Below are 4,881 nucleotides of genomic sequence, written 5' to 3' on the forward strand. Positions count from 1 at the left end.
CTGGTAATTTACTTACTCTAGTGCAAGCAACTTACTCTGGTAAGATGCTGGAGCATGTTTCTAATGGCAATCTATAGAAGCTTCTCGGCTTCTAGATATAGATTGTTATTTATCTAAGGAAAAGTTTCAACTATTCCAGAAAAGAGAAAAGCCAAGAAAAAAATTCCTTGAATCAACAGTGAGAGGTCTCAGATATGCTTTGCAATGCATTAGACCAGAAACCTGTTGTTGAGTGGGAGTAATGAGTAGGTATCAGATTAATCTAGGAAAGGAACATTGGAAGACAAAGTAAATCTTAAGATCAAGAAGAGGAACTATATGTTAGTCAATAAGGGTGGTATTTAATACTCTTAGACTACACCAAATCAGGTTTCTAGACTTGCCTTAGGGCTAGAAAGTCTACTGATGAGATGGTGATTACTCTGGGGGTGGAGTAGTGATTTTGGAGAAGTGTAAAAACCTAGTTAAAGTCTCTAAGTCTACCAGAGAGACTGAATGCTAAAGTTGCAGGAAAGATACTTATTTAGTCTAAGGAAAGTTCTATACATTTTTGGCATTGTACCAACATTTATTAACTACTAATGTTACTTACTGATTAACACAAAAGTAGTTGTCAAAAAGTAAAGAATCCAGTATCCCTAGAGGAGTAGACATATAGAGAGGAATTTCACAATATCAAGGATTTTGTGATTAAGGAAATGTAATGGTGGAGGAAAGTTTGTATTGTATACAGCTTGTCACATCCTATTACGGAGAGAATACTACATACTACATTTGATATGCATATCAAGGTGTTAAGATTATTTGAAATGCACTTTTTTGTTTTATATTAGTGCAAGTGGGAGTTTGTTGGGTTTTGTGCCCTAAATAAAACCCATTTCAATATAATCAGATTTACTAATTAATAAAGATCAGAAATCGCATTTTATGTTGCATGGTTCACGTGATTTATTTCATGATTATGTTTAATGTATAAATTATATTAAATCCAAAACATATGTATTTGTTCATGATTATAGTGTCGTCAACACAGTGGAATATAATCATGATTATATGTTCAAAAGTTTAATTCCTTGATTTTTCAGTTCACTGGATTTAGACTGGCATGATAATCAGCGATAGGTATACTTACACCTTGGATAAGTGTTATGTCCTTTCTAGGGCATTGGCTAAGTTTACCAGTATCGGATGTATGGAGTCTACATTAGAATGGACCGATATTAATCTTGGATAAGATATCATAAACTTACCGTTATATCTATCTAAGTCAATATCAATGGTTGATCTTAGGTCTATGGATCTTAATCTTGACATTGTTAGGTTCGATGTCACGAGTGTTATTTGTGTTCTTTGATTTGTTAGTTAAGCCTACTTTTTGGTCTGGGTGATACGTACATTTTGGGAACATGATTGTACAATTGAGTGGGAGCGCTAAACATAGATATGGAATCTATAGCTTCTATCTGGACATAAAAGTGAAATGATGATTTCCTTCGAGGTTGGCTGAATAGAGATAAATGATTGAGATCTCATCTCAGTAATTATATTAGTTTACTGAAATATCATTTATCGGTAGCTAAGATCCTGGTAAAATAATTCCCAACATACTCCACCATTTATCTTCTTTTGGTTAAGCTTGAAGGAAATCATCATTTACTTTCTATTCGCCAGATAGAAGCTATAGATTCCATATTTATGTTAGCGCTCCCACTCAATTGCACTACCGTGTTCCCAAAATGTACGTATCACCTTGACCCAAAAGTAGGCTTAACTAACAAATCAAAGAACACGAATAACACTCCTGAGATCGAACCTAATCATATCAGGATTAAGATCATTTGATCTAGGATCAACAGGTGATATTGAATTGAATAGATATTACGGTAAATTCTAATATATCTAATCAAAGTTCAATATCGGTCCCTTCCAATGTATACTCCATACATCCGATGTTGGTAAACTTTGCCAATGTCCTGGAAAGGACATAACACTTTTCCAAGGTGTAAGAATACCTATCGCTGATTATACCATGTCAGTCTAATTCGAGTGTTCTGACAAATCAGGGAATAAACTTATCCTTATTAAGTGTAGAACGGTAAATTTATCCTTATTAAGTGTAGATCATATATAGAGGATCCTTGACTATTAGGATTGTAACAATGGATAATCATAACGTATCTATATCGTGATACATATAGAGCGTTCTATATAACTGAGAGTGTATTCAATTCCAAGTTCTATAGTGGTTCAATGAGAAATTAATATGTTGAGAATTTACTTGGTGAATTCTAGATCTACTTATTGAAAGCTCGGTTATATAGGCCCATGGTCCCCTCACTAGTTAAGATAATACTGCTTGCAGACTCAATCAATTGATTTTAATTAATCAATTATAATTCTAAAATTAGACTATGTCTTATTTAAGAATTTTCACTCAGCAAGGGCTTAATTGTAAAGAAAAGAAGTTTTGGGGTCAATTGGTTAATTAAGAAACTTTGCATGGTCTAATTAATAAATTACATAAACGACAATTTTATTTAGTAATTAATTATAATTATTAAACTAATAGTTTTGACATTTATAAGGTTGAATTGGAAAATATAGTATTATTTAAAAGAAGAATAAGTGGTTGAAATAAAGTGGCAAAAATCTAACTAGATAGAGGTCCACTATCTTGTACGGCCGAGGTTGATTTTTTACCCAATATTTTATTCTTTTTTAATCCACATAATTCAACCCTAAGTCCTAGTTGAAACACTATAAAAGGAACATGATACTCTCACTCATCCAATTAATGTCAACCTGACTATTCAACCAAACCTAGATGAGAGTTCCTATAGAGATTTCACCTCTTTCATTGTTCTTCACCTATTTCGAACCCATAGTGAGTGAGTGACATGCCCACACATAGCAAGCCAAGTACTCAATCATAGTGAGTAAGACGGTGGTAACCAAACCCGAAGGAGAGAAAGAGATCCAGGTTCAGATCTTGATAATGCTCTGCTACAAAAGGAATCAAGGGCTAGAGATCTTGAACGAAAGGAGTCATTATATTCCGCTTCACCCAATGTATGTTTTTCTTAAATCCTTATGTGTTTATTTCATTGTTTTAGAGAATTCATATTTAGGATGTTAGTTCAACATACTTGTTAGTAAATCTAAATCCTGGTAAAATATTCCCAACAATTCTATCTTATGAGTTTCCACCATTGTTTCATACCATGTAAGTCTTACTCTTAGCAGCCACTACTGGGGTGGACGTTACTAAGAATAAAACACTTACAAATAATACTTATCTTTCGAGATTCTACGGTGTTAAATTGCTAATGAACGTTCATCCATTAGGGATGATTACTCACTAAAACAAGAACTATGTAGAACCAACAATGGAAATCAAATATCCTTATAATAAAGTTCATTATTTTAAAGTGTATTTTCATCTTATATTTATTTTAATCTATATTTTAATATATATTTATTTAATTAAAATTACCAATTTAGATAACTCTAAATATAAATTTTAATTTAATATTTATAAAATTATACTTATAAAGATCTCAAAATAAATAAAATTATTTTCATTTCTTAGTAATAATTCTCAATAAATATTTTGAAAATTACTTAATTCAAGTTGGTCCAAAATTAATTAAAACTAATTTTCTATAAAAATATATAGCAAAATTCAAAATCTAATGTATTTTAAAAAATATATTTTCAAAATTTACGTAAAATAAAATAAAATAAATCATAATTTATGTTGGTCCAAAATTAATTAATAAATTAATTTTCAACACAAATATAATTTTTCTATTTAATTAAATATCTAAGAAAAATATTAAATATTTAAGTATCTTGAATAAGATCAACTTAAATATTAATTTTCTATTTAATTAAATATAACTAGAAAAATACCACAAGCATACAGAAAATAACTATCTAGATATTTCACTAACTAATTACTTATTTTCTATTTAAAATATAATATATTTTCATCTATTTATTTTAATAAATCATTAATAAAAAATTTACTTGATTTAAGTTGATCTAAAATTAATTAAAATAATTAATTTTCAACTTTAATCTATTTTTCAAAAAAAAAAATATTCAAATTTATCTGCATTAAAAAAATGCAATTTCGAAATTGGTGGGAAAATAATTATTAAAATAAAATAAAATATATTTCGAAAATTATTCCAACTTAAGTTGTTCTGAAATTAAAATTTCCAACTTAAATATAATATTCTATCTAAATAAATATCATGAAAATAACTAATATTTAAGTGTCTAGATAAAATCTACTTAAATATTTAATTTCCTATTTAATTAATTGTATTAAATAAAATAATTAAATAATTAAGTATCTAAAATAGAATCAACTTAATTATTAATTCTAATTTAATATTTAAGAAAAATATTCTAATTTAAGTTGGTCTAAAATTAATTAAAATAACTAATATTCAACTTAAATATATTTTTCTAATTAATTAAATATTAGATAATATAATTAGTTACTAGAAATAACTATCTAGAATATATCTCATTACACTAAGTGTTTTTCTAAAATTAATTTTAAATAATCTATTGAAAAATAAATTTCATATATTTTAAAACTAATTATGTTGCTAATTCAATTTTAATTAGGTTAGACTAATATAATTAACCTAATACAATTATTTAAATAAGGCAAATGAGCCTTCACAATTGGAGTGGTTCGTGTGAGGGACCGCTGGGTTCAGTATGTCATACCCACTACTAATGGCTCCCTAACTCTCACGCAAGGCCCAAATGAGAGGAATTTAACCATTAAATAAATAATTATTATTCATTGAATAAGCCCAATACTAATTGGGCCTAAATAAAACTATCTTATGTGATATTTTA

This window comes from Cannabis sativa, chromosome X (assembly GCF_029168945.1).
Source record: "Cannabis sativa cultivar Pink pepper isolate KNU-18-1 chromosome X, ASM2916894v1, whole genome shotgun sequence".
NCBI lineage: Eukaryota > Viridiplantae > Streptophyta > Magnoliopsida > Rosales > Cannabaceae > Cannabis > Cannabis sativa.